The sequence below is a fragment of the Rhododendron vialii genome, chromosome 5a (genome assembly GCF_030253575.1).
Source record: "Rhododendron vialii isolate Sample 1 chromosome 5a, ASM3025357v1".
NCBI lineage: Eukaryota > Viridiplantae > Streptophyta > Magnoliopsida > Ericales > Ericaceae > Rhododendron > Rhododendron vialii.
In genome coordinates this window covers 34,895,394-34,914,137 of record NC_080561.1, presented here as the reverse complement: position 1 = coordinate 34,914,137, position 18,744 = coordinate 34,895,394, and the positions used below count along the sequence as shown (strand labels likewise).

At 40.4% G+C, this 18,744-nt stretch overlaps 2 protein-coding genes across 4 annotated transcripts in view; both read left to right on the top strand.

Moving 5' to 3' along the window:
- Positions 1-18,744, top strand: part of LOC131327856 (receptor-like protein EIX1) — a 50,754-nt gene that overhangs the window by 18,031 nt on the left and 13,979 nt on the right. The gene's annotated exons all lie outside the window — the stretch shown is intronic.
- LOC131327047 (receptor-like protein EIX2) overlaps positions 1-18,744 on the top strand; it is an 84,671-nt gene that overhangs the window by 58,623 nt on the left and 7,304 nt on the right. The window contains exon 3 of one of the 3 annotated variants that reach the window (XM_058360026.1): positions 2,657-2,915. The exons of the other annotated variants lie outside the window; for them this stretch is intronic. The gene's annotated coding sequence lies outside the window, so the exon portion shown is untranslated. Of the gene's footprint in view, positions 1-2,656; positions 2,916-18,744 lie in introns of those variants that run through there. 3 annotated transcript variants of the gene reach the window in all.

The window sequence follows — 18,744 nt, the reverse complement described above, 5'->3', positions numbered from 1 at the left end:
CGAAATCCTTTGCAAATTCAAGTCATCTATAATCTTTGGATCTGACAGATAATAATCTTACAGAAGAGCTTCACGAGTTTCTCCAAAAGTTGTCTGGGTCAAAAAATTCATTAGAGAGTTTGTCTTTATCTGACAACCGGCTTAAAGGTCCATTGCCTGATTTCACTAGTTTTTAGTACTTAAGGGCATTGTACATCATCAATAACTCATTGAGTGGGTCCTTCCTGAAAGATATTGGAAGCTTTCCGAGTCTCGTTTATCTGTCTTTGTGGGAAAATCAAATTACAGGGTCATTCCCTGATCTTTCAGTGTTTCCATCATTGAAATGGTTATTTCTTCACAACAACCCGTTGAATGGGACTATAGACAGAAGTATTGGACAGCTTCACAAGCTTGAGTATTTCACCTGCTCTTTCAACTTATTGAAAGGCACTATCTCTGAAGCACACTTCTCCAATCTCTCCAGTTTGAGGCAATTGGACTTCTCTTATAATGCTCTAACTTTTAACTTCAGTTCTGATTGGGTTCCCCCTTTCCAATTGTATTTTATAAACTTTGCATCTTGCAAGTTGGGCCCTCGTTTCCCAAAGTGGCTTCGAACTCAAAATGAATTTTATGAGCTTGATCTGTCTAGTAATGGAATTGCAGGTAATTTTCCCAGCTGGTTCTGGGATCTATCCCCAGGATTAGAACATCTAAATCTCTCTCACAACCAGATTAATGGCTTGTTACCTGATCTATCTTTGAGGTTTCGAGGTCTTCTTCCTCATTGGATAGATTTAAGTAATAATCTTCTTACAGGTCCAATACCACTATTCCTTCGAATGTATCATCTTTGATTCTCTCCAAGAATAAGTTCGGAGGCTCACTCTCTTTCTTATGCGCAATTACTGGAGAGCGGCTTCTCCTATCTTGACCTGTCAAATAACCAACTATCGGGAGAGCTTCCGTACCGTTTGTCCCAGTTCAAACGACTATCCATCATTAGTTTGGCATACAACAATTTGTACGGTGAAATTCCTATCTCTATTGGCTCGCTTAGTGAAGTTCAAGTATTGAACTTGCGCAATAACAATTTATCCGGGGAAGTGCCAGCATGGTTGGGGCCACACCTGCCAAAATTGGTTGTCCTTATTCTTCAATCCAATGAGTTCAATAGAAGCATACCTCAACAATTATGTGATCTTAACCGCATTCAAGTCTTGGACTTATCCCAGAATCATTTATCAGGAAATATACCACCATGCTTTTCCAAATTTACTTCTCTGGTGGAAAGTGATGGGAGTGACGGTGGCATACATGTTAATAAGTCCGCTACGCTACATATTGATGGGAATGAGTATGAAACGGATGTAGGTGGGACATATGTAGCTAACGCATTCGTGCAATGGAAAGGACAAGACCATGAGTACGGCAAAAATCTAGGACTACTAAAGATCATTGATCTTTCTAGCAATATATTATCCGGAAAAATTCCTATACAAGTTGGGAATCTTGCAGGGTTGCATTCCTTGAACCTCTCGAGAAACACTTTGACAGGAAAAATCATCCAAGAGATGGGTCAAATGAAAATGTTGGAATCTCTTGACTTGTCTGCAAATAAACTTTCTGGTGAAATTCCAGGAAGCCTTGCTCAACTAAATTTTTTGAGTGTTTTGAATCTGTCAAGTAACAACTTGTCTGGCGAAATCCCATTAAGCACACAACTCCAAAGCTTTAATGCTTCCTGCATATTCTGGGAATCCTAACCTTTGTGGGCTTCCACTTCCCAACAAATGCCTTGGAGATCCTCCAATTACTCTCCAACCCAAAGACAAAAGCATTCAAGAAGATGAGGATAGGTCCATTACTCAAGGATTTTATGTTAGCATGGGGCTGGGTTTCTTCTTCGGATTTTGGGGAGTTTTTGGCACTATACTTTTCAATAGTCGGTCTCGACATGCATTTTTCATGTTCCTGAACCACATAACGGATTGGATCTATGTGACCATTGCATTGAATTGGGCTAGACTACAAAGGAGGCTTTAGATCATATCGGTGAGTATCATTTTCAAAATTTTGACTTCCCTTAATTTTTTTGGTTGATCACTGTATAGGCATGAAAAACTTCTTTTAAATCCTATTTAGGAGTCAATCACAAACATTGCTCATATTTTCGAACTGTATCAGCATATTCTCTAACCACCAACATTGCTCATATTTTTGGTCCTGAAATTGCTATGGTAACTTATTCTACGACCCTAGTTTTTAACTACGAAACGGCTTGGTATCCCCATATGTAAGCTGTCATTATTTGATTACAGGATCCCAAAGTTAGCATAAGTTTCAAGATTTGCAATTTAATTGGGTAATTGGTGGGGGATCATATATCCAACTACTACCATAGTTTTTCCTTTTCTTTTTTGGCAAATCTGTTCATTGATTATATATCCATTTTTCTCTTTTTGCTTTCATTTTGCGCAGAAGCTCCTAGAAACGAGTTTATGTGTCATTGCAATTAAATCATGTGTTTGGGAGCACTTAATCTTCTATTTTGTACTATGTAAATTGTGAATTGTGGATAGTTTTGGCATATCGAAAATACTACATGTACCACATGCTCGGTTTCTTACTATTTATACAAATAATCTATAAGGATTGCTCTTATTTGCTGTAGATAATGTTTGGTTGCGACACCTTTCCAAGGAGATATCTAAATTGACTACATTTTATAGGATCTTTCCGGTTCTCTTGCTATGTTGTTTAGCGAGCCCATACTTCAACAGCATAAGCCTTAGTTGATTTTGTTGATAGTCTTAGCAAGGGATAGAAGAGTGGTCGCTACACGCCCCACTGATTATTCTTCTTACCCTATTAATGTTTGCTTTTGTTGACGACTCCAGAAACCATGCATAGCCATCTCTAGTTATCCTTGCTTGACAGTTCTGTATATTTATTGGGGCAGTGTGTTTATTCCTTCGCAATTCAAAGATGGTATGGTGTTTAAGATTATCTCAAGATTATTTGGTACCTCTTTTCATGTGAAATATGCACCAACCAATTCTCTGTTCTTTTTTCATATTTCTTACCATTTTGCCAAATGAGACCAAAATAATATATAATTAACTAAAAAAAATCGAGCACTAATGGGACACATGTAAAATAAAATCTGTTGAAATGCTTCTAAAATGCGTTTTACATCAGAAATTCGAAAAAAAAAACACTCCACTCATTGAATTGTGATCTCTTCTTATATTGTAACCTATAGAAGTCTACGTACCCTCATCATACCACAATTGAGGGCATGTGGTATAGCTTTCTGAATCATGTTTGAAAAAACTTCTTTGCTACTCCAATCAATCGACAAGCGAAAGTAAGGAATTGAAAAATAGCTATGAATACGTGGAAAATCCCAAACGGGTAAAAACACGGGAAGGAATCAAACACTATAAAACATTGTGAGGTTTCAAGTGATCTTACCTTACAATTTTGAATCCTCACAAATCACCCTAAGACTTACTTGCCGAATCCACGTTCACCACACCTAGTATTTGATTGCCGTTGCCTCGAATCCTCAAGCCTTCCAAAACCCTTCGGAAATCCACCAAAGAACAACTCTGATATGAATACCTCTCGGAGTAGATAGAAGCCTCATTATTCCAATTATTGAATGGATACTCCAAGATTCAAAAACACAGCCACTCTAGGATTTTTCTCTGCATTGACCGTGTATCCCGCTGCACTTGTTACTGCGGCATTTTTTCCGTAACCTAGCAGCCAAGAAAAAGTCTACTATTTATAGTAGTTATAACATGTGCAGAAACCGATCAATTACAAAATCGATCGGTCCATCAATCTTTTCACTCCCAGCTTTCGGCTCATTTAGACAGCTTGTTCCGATTGATAACCTGATCAATCCGTTCCAGTTCACAACCTCTCAATTACGTACAAATAAAGATTCCTTCCACTCCAATCCTATACAGACTCACTACACTTAGAAAAATAAAAAGGAATTACAACTCGATAAAGAATGGAATACAAAAGAAAATGTGTTTTGTCAATGGAATTGCCAACCAAAAAATAGAACCGCTTTTTGTAGCTTACAATGTTTCTCAACCGGAGCAATGAGCTTTCCAACTAACATAGGTGCATATCAATGGGGTATTGAAGCACCATATCTCAAGCCGTATCTTTAGCACAGTTTTTTTTGCATACTTCTGGATTCGTTCAGAGGTAGACACTTATTACCGATACAAGAATGCAATGATCATGATTAACATAATTCATCAATGTACAAAAAAGAGAAAGACATTTGAAATATGTAGTTTTGTGTATTATTATTTACAAAAGGCTAACAATCACTCGACTAGATGAGTCTTTAGAAGGGTCCCAAGTTATGCAGAACCAATTCACCCCCTCAATCCAAACTTGGGGCACACAAATTACTACAAGCATTGGGGCACTTTAAATTTAAGGGCGGGGCTGATTTTGTCATACCTTGACCTGAAAAATACCAAACGACAGACCCTGACTTGAACATCGACTTGATAATGCGGGGTGCTCCCGTTCCCACCCCGGTCAGGGTATTAAAGGAGTAGTTGCCCCTTGTTTGTCTATTTTTACTTACAGTCGACGAATCGAGTAAGAGTTGTTGAGCGTGCTGGAAATGTGGGTGTTTGTGGTGATGGGGTTTGATTCCTTGCCGTATTTCAGGACTTCTCTGGAAGCAAACTTAATGAAGTGAATGGAGATGAAAGAAGAACAACAAAATGGACTTTATTATTCCTCGAGGTAGAAGTCAATCGACTATGAGAACACAATCGAACAGACAGTTATGTTACAAGCTACTCCTAGAGCAAGAAATGTAAAGTACAGATAAAAGTACAAGCCTTTGGGCGATTGCTGGGGGGTTCTAAATATCCTCTTTTCCTGTATTTATAGGCTGTCTTCGACTTGAAATTCAAATCGGATGGAATTCCCTCCTTCGATTTGAATTAAGTGGTTCCATGCTCCCTATTCTTGCTCCACTATCTACACGAGGCGGTTACTTCTCCATGATCTCACATGTTCCCAACGTTGTAATTACTTCAACTGCTTGCCTGCATTAACTGTCCCGTCCACGATCCGTATGTAATTCATGCTCTAAAACGTGTAAGTTGAATATTAACCGTCGATCAGTCCATTTGATTTTCCTTAATAGGCTTCACATTGCATTTACATTAATTAGTCTAAAACGTGCTGACACGTGTAATATTTTGACCCAATCGATCACATTAGACTAAATTACTAAATTATGGTGTAAACAATGCCCCCCTATTTACCTGAGTTAAAAAATTAACTTTGGTAAATAATCTCTTAGTAACTTACCGCCTATATAAAGCAGAGTACTTCAAATTTTAGGGCACGAATTGAGTTTTCCTCATATCAAAACTCTGAAACAGCTCTCAAACCCAAATGGCACCGAAATCCAAATTACAGATTACCAGTGATCCAGTTGAAGATCCGGCTACTGAGTCGGCGACGGAAGACTCTTTTCGATTCCCTGAGTCGTACCGAAATGGGGTTGATCAGAACACCCAAGTCTTGATTCCCGACGATAACGTCAGTTCCCACTGTATATTGGGTCCAGTTTTCCCGTCGGCCCTTTCGGATGGCCTTCCAGAAGTTTATCCTATGGGAGAACGTGACCCACTTCTCTTACAACTCCCAACGCTCGAGTGGTTAGGTTGGGGTAAGAACACTTGCCTTCGCTCTTGGCCTTATACTATTGAAATGGGATGGGTAGACTGGGTAAGGCGTATGATGAAATTTCTCTTTGAGGATTGGAAAACAATGGGAATCCGTGAGACAATCGAACTCTCACAATTTCCCATGGAGATGAACCCTGAACTTCTAGCTGCTGCAGCTTGCTTCTGGTCCAAATCATCCAATACCCTAGTTCTACATTGTGGTTTATTATCTCCAACGGTCTTGGACATCTCTCATTTGACCAGCCTTCCCTCCTTAGGCCGTGAGGTAAATGCTCTGCTTTCTCCCGATCCATACGATCCCCCGTTTATTGTTCCATCATCTGGGGTCAGTTACTCGAAATGGTTAAAGACTCATTACAAAGCCAAAGCATCTGGACCCTGCTTTCGTGAGAAAGTTGCATTTTATCTATTTTGGATTTGTAGATTTCTCATGGCAGTCCCAGGGCTTAGAGTTACCAAAGAATATCTCAATTTGGCCGTCTGTATGGCCCAGGTAAAAAGGTTGGCCCTTGCCCCATTTGTCTTAGGATCCCTGTATAAGGGCCTGTTTACTTTTGTTGACAATAAGATAGCAGATTCTTGTGGTGGTCCTTTCTGGATTTTCCAGGCTTGGTTATATGCATACTTTCCTCAGCTAAAACCTAAGCTGAATAATCCCCTTCGATCAGATGAAACCTTGCAAACATGTCGTAGCTATGCTGAACATCTCCTAGGTTTTCTGACTCAAACAGAGGAATCCTCTTTTCAAAGGTATTTCACTTTCTTCTATGAAGATAACAAAAAGAATTGGCCTGTTTTCTGTCCATTCGATAAATTTGAATTTGCATCTGAAAGATTAAGGCCATGTTTTGAGGGTATTCCACCAGCCTCTCCTCAACTTGTAGAGAAAATGACTCAGTCCAAACGGTTATTCTGGGCCAGCATTCTTCTTCCAAGACTTATCCCAGTTGGCTTTGCCCTAAATAACACTCCTTTTGGGAATTGTGGTTTCGAAAATTACTCTCCCTGTCAATGTGCTAGACAATTTGGCCTTGCACAAGGCATTCCAATGCCTTTTGTTCACCCAAACATTGCTGAGATGGCCTCAAGTAGGCCAACGATCAAGGCCAAGGACTCACAAATGATATCCTTGATGGTTAGCAATTTTCAACATCGTGTGAAAGCTTTTCAGTTCATTGACTTCAAAACCAATGGTGTGACCTTGCCTGCTTTTGATGAATGGTGGTCGACCATGACAGCCCTTTATTTCAGTGCTCCACTTTCAGACTGCCTGTACAGGCTTGACCCAGAATACAAATATCTTCAGGACAAGGCTGGTAAGCATAGCTATTCATTGGTTTTTATTCGATTAGTTATGCTTCTACTAACATTGTGACACTACGTCCTTGACAGAGGTAACAGCTCGACTGCCTGATGAACCTTCTAAGGCCGTTGTGCCTCATGCAGGAGCAGTTCCCATATCATCTGTGCCAAGTAGGAATACCAGAAAAAGAAAAGCTGAATCGATCAAGGACTCCGAAACTAGGCCACGAACGCAGACTCTCAAAATCACGTCAGGTGTGAGCCAGAAAGTTTCTAAAAGTCCTTCCACTGGTAGATCCAAAAGACAGGTTGATGAAGCACCTACCCCCACGAAGCAATCAACAAGAAAGCACATCAAGAAACAGAGCTCGAGTGACAAAAGATTGACTTCAAGGGTACACTTTCACCTTCTTCTTTCCCCTATTGATTCATACTTTTCATAAGTCTTTGTATTCTCATTTTTTCTTTCTTTTACAGAAAGGCAAGGGGACCAAAATTGTAGATGCCTTTGAAGAAATGGAGGAAGAGGACAATTCTTCAAAATCCTCACAAATTCAGAAGTCTTCCTTTTCAGTATGAGAGACAGTTGACACTGAATTGGCAATTGATCAATATGAGTCATTTGATACAGCAATATCGGACCCTTTGGATCAAGCTGATTGGTTGCCAGAGTTACAAGAACAACTACTACACCAAGAAAATCCTTTGCTGCAGGATGACAGTTCTTTTCTGCAAGTTGGTGAGGGCTCGGTTCTGATGCCAGATGGTGCTGAGCTTGGTGTACATTCCACTCAACAACTCACTCAACAACTCATTGTCACAACAAACCAACCTGCATCAGACTCAGTCAATGCTGAACCATGGAGGAACGTCATTATTGCCCCAACTCCTCAACGAACTCAGAAGATTGATTTGAATCAACAGGGTGATAGTATGGAGGAACTGTCTTCTCCTCGGATGGCAGATGTGCCTGCTCTAGAGGCTCCACCAGCACCAAATGAAAAGGAATTGGAAAAGAAAGGACCAACAGAGGGTCCTGCCCAGATTGACCACATTGTCCAAACCAGTCCTAACAAAGGAAGTGGACAAGGTGCAGAGGATGTGGCCTCTAGTCCTTCTGGGATTCAAGTCCTATCTCCAGCAGGTATGATCCCTGCAAGTATTCCAAGGGTCCTTGCTTTGAACACATCTCCCCGTTCAGTGAACAAGGCTGCAGTAAACCCTGTAGGCATGGAGGACTCCACTCAGGTTAAGTCTTCAAGTGATTCATTGGACCATCTGATGGAAGAGATAGAGTCAACTTCCCAAGCCTTTCGATCTCTAACTGAGGTCTCTGAATCCAGCAGCTCTTTCTTTTTCCTCCAATTCAGTGCAGAAACTCAAAAAGAAATTCAAGTTTTCTTTGACCTCCTAAAACTTCCTTTCGAGGCACTAATGACAGCGAAGTCTGCAGAATTTAGTGTTTGCGTCGAATCCCTATCTCAAAGGCATGTCTTCCCCCTCAGGAAACAAATCATCTTGGAAAACTATGCATCATCACTGGGTGACAACATTAGTCTTTTTCGATATTACCAGCAAGAAATAAGCCAAAAGCAGGAGTTGATTGGTAACCTTTCCAACCTGACAGTGAAGTTATCGACTATGCACACTGATGCTTCGACTTTGAAGTCGAGACTTGTGGCCATTGATCAGGAGGAACAGGAATTGTTACATCGATTGGGTCAACTACAAACTGAGAAAGAACACCTTCTGGTAACAGCAAGCCAACTTGACAAAGACTTCAAATGTTTAGCAGAGGAAGGCAAAGGAGTTTCAGTTCATGTTTCTGCTGCTCGTGAGGACTTGCAGAGGAACAGAATTAAATGTGATGAACTTGTAATTAAATGGGAGGCTTTTAAGTCCTCCTTTCTTCATGAGTGATTATAGTTTTACAGTCGATCGACTAGTCTTATCAGTACAACATTGTAAGTACTGTTTGTCTACTACCTATCAGCAGGTGGCATGCCAAAAATTATGAATGGCAATTGGAACGAGTGTTAGGCCTTCCATGGCCCTTTTCGTACTTCTTGTTTAGATTGACTTTCCTTAAACTTTGTAAATGCTTGGGTCCAGGAACAAACCCACATGTTTGAATTAAGGACTAAACTCACATAATAAATATTCAAATTGAGGAAAAAACCCCACATAAGTATTCAAATTGAGGAATAAACCCCACATAATTGGTTCGTATCCCTTTACTTACAAATGAACAAACCACACGATCAAAACCCTTGATCCCTATATATCCGGATCATGGGTGTCTACAATCATGGCAACACCACGTCATGATTCATGGTGACGTTTCCCTTCTACTTTTAGGGAACATGCACAGTAATAAATGACGGCTAAGTACAGCAAATGATGCCGTGCTGCAGTAATTCAGCCGCCTTACTTTGGGAAACTACAATTGAGAGCCCACTAACCCTATCAGTTGTCACGTCTCTTAATTTTTCTCGGGGTAACTGCCCATGACCCACGTCTTTAGGTCTTCCTTGGTCTATAAATACCAACACTGAGTATAAGCTCAAGCAATTGTGTTTCTACGCTATGGTTAACAACATTTCCTCTACTCCTCTTTCTGCACAAATCACTCCCGCCCACATCAAGCAGCTGGCCACCGAACTCTCATGGGCGCTCATGGAAGACCATAATGAGTGCAAACGAAGGATTCAGGCTATCCACGATCGAGTGGAGGGCATGGCGCTTAGACTGGAGAAGATGGAGTCTGCCATCAAACTCGTGGTGGCAAATTGGGACACCATCGACTACAAGCCTCCTCCGATCGATCCTGCTGACATCAGGTCCTCCATGGCTGGCACCTCTGGTCAGTGGAAAGAATGGCCTAAAGAATAGGCCTTCTTTTGTGGGGGAGTCCTGGTGTGTTTTTTTGTTAGATCTCACTTGAGATCTTTTCTTTCTGTAGGTTGGTCCCCGCGGGGTCTTTTTCTTTTTGGGTTCCCGTTTTGGGTTCCCTTTTGTTCTGTTAGATCCTTCTTGGGATCTCCTTTTTTTTTTTTGTGTTAGATCCCTCTTGGGATCTTTTGTTTTTGTTTGGACTACTTTTGTAATGCTGCCCTACCCATGGGCAGCTTTTGATCATGAAATGAAAATGAAATGAAATATTTTGTTTTAACTCATGTTCTCCCACATAGACGGAAAGTAATGCTTCAAATATTTACCATTAATGGTTCTTTCGTGAAGAACCCCTTCGATTGATGCTAAATGATATGCACCTCCTCGTAAGATTTAAGCAATACGGAAAGGACATTCCCAATTTGGAGACCATTTCCCAAATCTTCCCTTCTTCCTTTTTGAATCAATTGGGAGAATTGTTTTCCAAACTAACTCTCCAACTGCAAAAGATTTTTGTTTCACTCTTTTGTTGTAAGCCCTTTCTACTCTTTTCTTTTGGGCTTGAATTTGGTTTAAGGCATGCAACCTTTTTTCTTCCAACTCGTCGATGTCCAAAAACATAGCTTCTTCATATTGCAAATCTGGATCATAATGACGTGCCACCCTTAAAGACTGAACATTAATTTCAACTGGCAAAACTGATGCATGCCCGTAAACCAATTCGAACGGAGTTACCCTAGTACTCTCTCTTTGTGATGTTCTATATGCCCACAAAACTCTGGGCAACAGATCATGCCATTCTCTTGGGTTATCATCGATTACCTTTGCCAAGGTATTCTTTATAATTTTGTTAGTCGATTCGACTTGTCCAGTAGCTTGGGCATAGTACGGAGTAGAATTCAAAATCTGTATTCCATATTTTTGTGCATACTGGACAACTTCCCTACCGTTGAATATAGACGCCAGATCAACAGTAATGGTTTCAGGAATCCCAAACCTACATAAAAGATATTCCTCAATAAAATCAATCACTTGTTTCTGTGAAACACCTTTCAAAGGTATTGCCTCTGTCCATTTTGTGAAATAATCAGTTGCTACTACAACAAATTGGTGCTGTAATGAAGATGCTGGGTGGATTTCTCCTATCATATCGATTGCCCAACCTCTGAACGGCCAAGGTTTAACAATCGATTGCAATTGATGAGCAGGTATCCTTTGGATAGGCTCATGCTTTTGACATTGTTGGCAACCTTTAGCATACTGAATGCAATCAGCTCGGATGTTTGGCCAATAATACCCGTGTCTCTTAATTAACCATCTCATTTTATCACCGGCTTGATGGGCACCACAGGTTCCTTCATGAACCTCTCCCATGATTCTCATCGATTGGTCTTTGCTAACACACAACAGTAGTAGACCATCAGAAGTTTTTCTGTACAAATCCTGTCCTAAAAGAACATAATTGATGGACCTGCATTTGACAATCCTTTCTACTTTCTTATTAGGATTTAGAAGATAATTCTTTATTGGAACCATCCAATCATCAGAAACATCGATTACCAATACATCCAATCGATCCTTTTCTCTCTCCATTGAGAAGGGTAAATACCTTTTTTGGATTCTGATTACTCTCTCTGCATCCCCTTCAGGAAATTCAACTCCTGAAGCTGCTTGAGCCATTTGATTGGCCTCACTATTTTGAAGTCTCAAGATATGCTGAAAACATATCTCATCAAAGTTTTGAGCAAGACCACGAACTTTCTCAAGCTGCAAACTCAATAAGGGGTGATTGCACTTATAATGCCCTGTAACTTGTCGAATGATCAATTGTGAATCCCCAGAGACTTTCAAATATCGTATATTCAAATCTTTTGCTATTTCCAAGCCTATGATTAAGGCCTCATATTCCGCTTGATTATTTGTCAGAACTCTACTCTCATCGAGTTGGAAGGAGAACTGCAACATTTTTCCTTTTGGAGATGTCATGACAACACCTGCCCCAACTCCATTGTCTATTTTTGAACCATCAAAAGACAACTTCCAAGGTCTAAGCTCCAAAAAATGCACTTCAAAGGTATCCTCTTCCAGGGGTAAATTTGGATGCTCAGATAGGAAATCTGCCAAGGCTTGTCCTTTTACTGCCTTTTGAGGCACGTATTCAAAGTCATACTCGATTAAGGCTAATATCCATTTCCCTTGTCTTCCCCTTAAAATGGGCCTAGACAAGATGTACTTTATTATATCTGTTTGAGAAATGATCTTTACCCTAGCTGGCAAAAGGTAATGCCTCAACTTAATCGCTGAAAAATATAATGCCAGACAAATCTTCTCAACACATGAATATCTACTTTCACAATCATTTAACCTTCTACTTGGGTAGTAAATCGATTGTTCTCAGCCTTGTTCATTATCCTGAGCTAACAAACTGGCAATTGAATAATGTGTTGCTGATATGTATAGCTTCAATGGTTCTCCATTTATTGGAGGCATCAGAACAGGAGGCGTTACCAATGATTGTTTTAAAATATCAAAAGCTTTCTGATGCTTTTGTTCCCATCTGAAATCCTATTCTGACTTCAATTTCAACAACGGGGAGAATGCCATTGTTTTTCCAGATAGATTGGCAATGAACCTTCGAAGGAAATTAATCTTTCCCAAGAACTATTGGAGCTCTTCCTTATTGGTTAGGGCTTGTGCTTTCAAAATAGCATCAGCCTTAGTTTTATCAATCTCGATCCCTTTTTGGTGCACCAAGAATCCCAAAAAGTTTCCTGCTGTAACACCAAACGCACATTTTAAGGGATTCATTTTTAAATTGTAACGCCTCATCCTTTCCAGTGTCTGTTCAAGATGATGTAAGTGCTCATCAACTGAATTCGACTTCACAACAACGTCATCTATATAAACTTCCAAGAATTTATGTAGAAAATCATGAAAAATCAAATTCATAACTCTTTGATAGGTTGCTCCTGCGTTTTTCAATCCGAAAGCCATAACCACCCATTCGAATGTTCCTATGTATCCAGGACATCTAAATGTTGTTTTATGTGTATCTTCTTCAGCTATATATACTTGGTTGTAACCAGCATTACCGTCCATGAAGGACAGCATTTGATAACCTACCGTTGCATCGACTAGCAAGTCAGCAACAAGCATTGGATATTCATCCTTTGGTGATGCGGTATTAAGATCTCTGAAATCGACGCAAACTCTAACTTTCCCATTCTTCTTTAATACTGGGACAACATTTGAGACCCATTCAGCATATTTGACCGGTCGAATGAACTTTGCCTCAAATAAACGTTCCATTTCTTTCTTGACTTGAGGAAGGACGTCATCCTTCATTCTCTTAGGTGCCTGTTTAAAAGGTACATAATTCTCTTTTATAGGTATTTTGTGCTCGACTAAAGATCTATCTAAACCTGGCATTTCATCATAACTCCAAGAAAAACAATCTTTAAATTTACGCAACAAATACTTAAACTTTTCCTTTATTTCATTCGGCAAAGTAGCATTGACATATGTGATCTTAGGATCTTTTGGAGTTCCCAAGTTTACCTCTTCCATGGGATCCTTCACCTGGGCCCTATCGTCGTCTAGCTTAGCCGGTGCTGGTTTCAAGTTTGCTAAACCTAACTCTTTCATGTTCAGTGGGCTATCATCAAAAACACACTCAGCCCAATTACAAGAAATAGGCTCATCTGCCTGCAACTTTCTATCAACAAGAAAAGAAAACAAACTCTTAAAAGTGGCTTTAACAGTAGCCAACTCTTCACTTCCTGTGTCTAATAGGTTTCTAAACATTAAAAACTTGTTGATCAATTTTGACAGGCCTTGATATAATGTTAGGCCTGGTGAAATCCTTGCTCAGTTCCTGGAATCCTTCCTTAATGTATGTGAGGAATTGACTCTCAGTTACCCCAACTTGATTAAATCTGACTTCTGAGTCCTCTATCCTTGTTGGCCACAAATGTTCGTTATAGAGATCTGCTTCGATATTGTTGGTCTCTACTTTGAATGGATGTCGGTCTGCCTAAAAGACCTCCATTCCTGCTCCTTCCTCCTGCTTCAGAAAGATCAAAGCCTGATGCAAAGAAGATGGCACACAACTATTTATATGGATCCAATCCCTGCCTAGTAAGGCATTGTAATTAGATGAAGAATTGATTACAAAAAACGTTGCATTCATCCTCCTAGTCCCAATTTGCAGTTGCAAAGATATGACCCCCTTAGCAGGAGAACATCCCCCAGCAAAATTGCCGACTGTAACTTCTGTTGGGATCAAATCGTCATTGGTTTTGTTCAGGACTTTCAACATTCTAGAAGGTAAAATATTGACCACTGCTCCATTGTCGACCAACACTTTTGAGACAGGCTGGCCATTCATATGCAGTTTAATATATAGTGGTCTCAAATGCCTTATTGAGGCATCGTAAGGTGTTCTAAGAACCACGATACTGTTTCCGTGTTCATCTGTCTCGACGTTAATGGGCTGTGACTGAAAATGCTTCTCTTTATCCATTATTTTTACAATCGATTGGGTAGTATCTTCAACATCGCCTGCCAAGTTCATAGGCTGATTTGGTTTTACCTTGAACTGCTTTGGCAGAACTAAAATCATATTACACTGATAGTTTATAGGTACTGACCCGAATTGGATTGCGGCCAGACTTTCGCCAAATGTTGCAGATCTCTATGGAGATGGGGAAGCATCTTTGATCAGGTCTTCCTGTTCTGAACCTTCGTCAAAGAGATCATCATCGTCTGCTTCCATGAGTTTCTGGAATTCCTCCATCTTCTTCTTCAAGCTCTGCTTCAACTCTTTCTTACCCTTTGGTTAGGCAGTCGACTGGGGAGAAGCTTCAGCATTACTTTCTTGCCCCCCATGCTTGAGAGTTGGCTTTTTCAGACCACTAGCTTCTCCTTGCTCTCGGGTCCACACCATGTTTGAAACCTTTGATGGTTCCATTCTTTCTCGTGGTTCGAAAACATGATCCCATGGATCACCATAAGCCCTAGCTGCAAATTTCCTTTGAAGCCTTCTCTTCTGTGAATTGGATACTTTGGTATACCAACCCTCTGCTGGGAATTTTGGGTGATTAAGTGTGCTCCAATCCTAATGATCATGATTAGGTGGCATAACCATCCTAGGTTGGTGCCATCCATGTCCATAAGGTCCTCCACCTCGTGGTCCAGCACCTCTTCTGAAACCAACACCCCTTTGATTAGGGTATCTCCCTCGATTGGGAAATTGGTATCCCACTGCTTCAAGGTCTTGGCAAGAAGGCACCCCAGGTCTTGCAGGCACCACCGGGTGTCCTCTGAATAAGAATGGTCCATTGTCTGGCCCATAGCAATGCTCTGACTCTATTCTGTTGAAAAGCCCTGGATCTATTCCTTCATAAATCAGTTTGGCCCCAACATATATTTGAAGATCGTTTCCCCCCATTGTGTTGAACCTTAATCCGGACTTGGAGAATGCACTTTTCTGCTCCTTTTCTGCTATAATTGCTTCTCCATACTGGACTTCATGCCCACAACTAATACAGAGGTAATCGTTTGGGAACCTGGAGGTATGAGACTTTGCTGACTCTTCTTCGGTCTGCATTTGATCTTCATCCCCCTGCTTCTGTTTTGCAATATTGGAACCCAACCTTTTAGCTAGGCTGGCCGTCACCATGTTCACTTCAATCTTTGGAAAAGGGTTGGATTCGATACCCATCGGGTCCTTGTCACCTTTAGCATATTGCAGCAACCCTTTCTGGATCAAGTCCTATACACAATTCCGAAATGTAACACAATTGTTAGTATTATGCCTAAATGAATTGTGCCATTTGCAGTATTCTTTTCCCTTTCTATCTTTATCAGAAGGGATAATATGCCCAGGACTTAAAGTGATAAACTTTTGTTTCAACAGTTCATCAAATATTTGGTCAGCTTGTGCTAAGTCAAACGAATACTGTCTATAATTTGCTTGCCCCCCACGCCTATTGGGTTGGGACGAAGGCATATTCATTGGTTTTTCTGCTTTAACCAGAGTGTCACAAATTATGGGGGTCTTCCCAACAACTTGTGCTACATCGATTTCAATATCTCCTTCCACATCTTGGTAATATGTTCCCAAAGACGTATTCTTTAATTGCTCTTCTTCCTGGAGAATAGCTTCAAATTGAGACGCTCTCATAGAGAGTTCAAACAGATCTTTAAAATTAGATCCATTAAACTGCTTTTTGAAATTAAACTCGAGACCATCCTGAGCTATTCAAACTATCTCAGTCTCTGACACATTACAGTGACACTGGTTTCTTAGCCTTTTAAACCTAGTTAAGAACTGCTCTGCTGTTTCATTTGGCCTTTGTTTTAACTTAGCCAAATCAGCGATCGAAACTTCTGGTTCGTGCCTAAAGTATTGAGCATGAAATTGTTCTTCCATATCTTGCCACGTATGGATAGAATTTGCAGGTAAACTTATGAACCATGTGAATGTTGTTTTAGTTAATGAATGCGGGAACAATTTCAATTTAAAAACATCATCCAAGCCCAGTTCGCCTAACTGCAGGCAAAACTGGCCTACATGTTCGATTGTTGATTGATTTTCCATACCACTAAAAAGTGATAACTCAGGTAATTTATACCCCCTTGGTAAAGGCACACTGTCAACCCAATGTGGGTAAGGCTTCCTAAACATAGGTTTCTCTACCCTGAGCAGCCCTGGTCCGTACACATCTTGGATGACTTCTAATATTTGTGCCCTGTTAATATTCATGGGATCTGGGGCTCTAAGAACATTTGGTACGTGAGGTTGTGCGAGAGGGACATTCTGACCGTTACCATTGCCAATATTTGGCATATTGTGAACGTATTGACCACCATTTCCATTATTTGACCCAACTGGCATAGTATAGTACGTATAATTGCCATGAGTTGGCAAAGTTTGTGCAGTGCTATATATGTGTTGACCATTGTTCATGACATGGACTCCTGTGAAACCAGTCTGAGGATTCTGACTAAGATTTAGACCATTACTTTGACCATTCCGACTACTGTTTCCAACTTCATATATAGATGGAACATTCTGATAAAAACTGGTTGGCTTTATTGTGGATCGTAGAGCAGTTGGACCTACAAATGGTCGACTGTGCACATTGATATTTGAGTCAAATGCTGGGTTTGAATATACCTGTTTGAGGGGCCTGTCTAGGCAAATCTCCAGATTGCAACTGTTCATGGACTACACCATGCGCATCAACATCTATGGTGGATGGGGGCGTAACTACCCTTCTCATTAGGGTAATCAATTCCTGTGCCGCTTCGTCTTCTGGTTTAGACAAAACCTGTGCCAACTGCCTGGAAAGGCTCTGTATATCCGTTGGTCCACTCAAGCCATTCCCTTGGCTATTTTCTGGCATCCTTTGTTCAGGATGTACCACATCGTTTTGGGTTTCCAAGCCTTCATTCTGAGGCTCTATCGGTCGGTCGCCTTGCTTTCTTGTTGCCGGTGCCATTACTTCCAAATTAGTAAGAGGCCCTCCTTCTAGCGCCAAAATTGTTTGTCTATTTTTACTTACAGTCGACGAATCGACTAAGAGTTGTTAAGCGTGCTGGAAATGTGGGTGTTTGTGGTGATGGGGTTTGGTTCTTTGCCGTATTTCAGGACTTCTCTGGAAGCAAACTTAATGAAGTGAATGGAGATGAAAGAAGAACAAAATGGACTTTATTATTCCTCGAGGTAGAAGTCAATCGACTATGAGAACACAATTGAACAGACAGTTACGTTACAAGCTACTCCTAGAGCAAGAAATGTAAAGTACAGATAAAAATAGAAGCCTTTGGGCGATTGATTAGGGGGTTCTAAATATCCTCTTTTCCTGTATTTATAGGCTGTCTTCGACTTGAAATTCAAATCAAATGGAATTCCCTCCTTCGATTTGAATTAAGTGGTTCCATGCTCCCTATTCTTGCTCCACTATCTACACGAGGCGGTTACTTCTCCATGATCTCACATGTTCCCAACGTTGTAATTACTTCAACTGCTTGCCTGCATTAACTGCCCCGTCCACGATCCGTATGTAATTCATGCTCTAAAACGTGTAAGTTGAATATTAACCGTCGATCAGTCCATTTGATTTTCCTTAATAGGCTTCACATTGCATTTACATTAATTAGTCTAAAACGTGCTGACACGTGTAATATTTTGACCCAATCGATCACATTAGACTAAATTACTAAATTATGGTGTAAACACCCCTCTCAACCCCGTAAAAAATCAGAAAAAGTTGTTTGCCAGGAATACTTGCTCAAGGTATTAAAGGAAAATGAGAGAAAATAGTTATGTATAGGTGATATTTCAATGTAACGGAGAAAATAGAAAGGTAAAATAAGTACTTTTGTATAACGGAGAAATATAAAGGTAAACTATATATTTCCGTATAAATGGTGAAAATATAACGATAAAAGTATATTTTCTCAGTAAAAACTTGAATATATAAGGATGAAATTCCTGGATGAGGTTGGGGCGGGTAAAATCACCCCGAATCCCAAACAAACGCGAACAGGGAAATTGTGATCAAGAAACACGTACCAAAGATGAAGTACTAATAAAACCAGCCGTTATGTAAACATGGCGAGAATCTGTAGCATTTTGGCTCCATTTTGAAAAAGCACTCGAAGTTGGTGGCCATGATGTGGAAAGTATCTCCTGCTTTATTTCGAAGGCTTTGGGTGGAAACGTGATATGCATGTTAATGCATCATTAGATCTTGAAGATGCCTGACCCATTGGGTCCCTATGCAGTCATGGTCTTATCACCGAAATCGGAAGG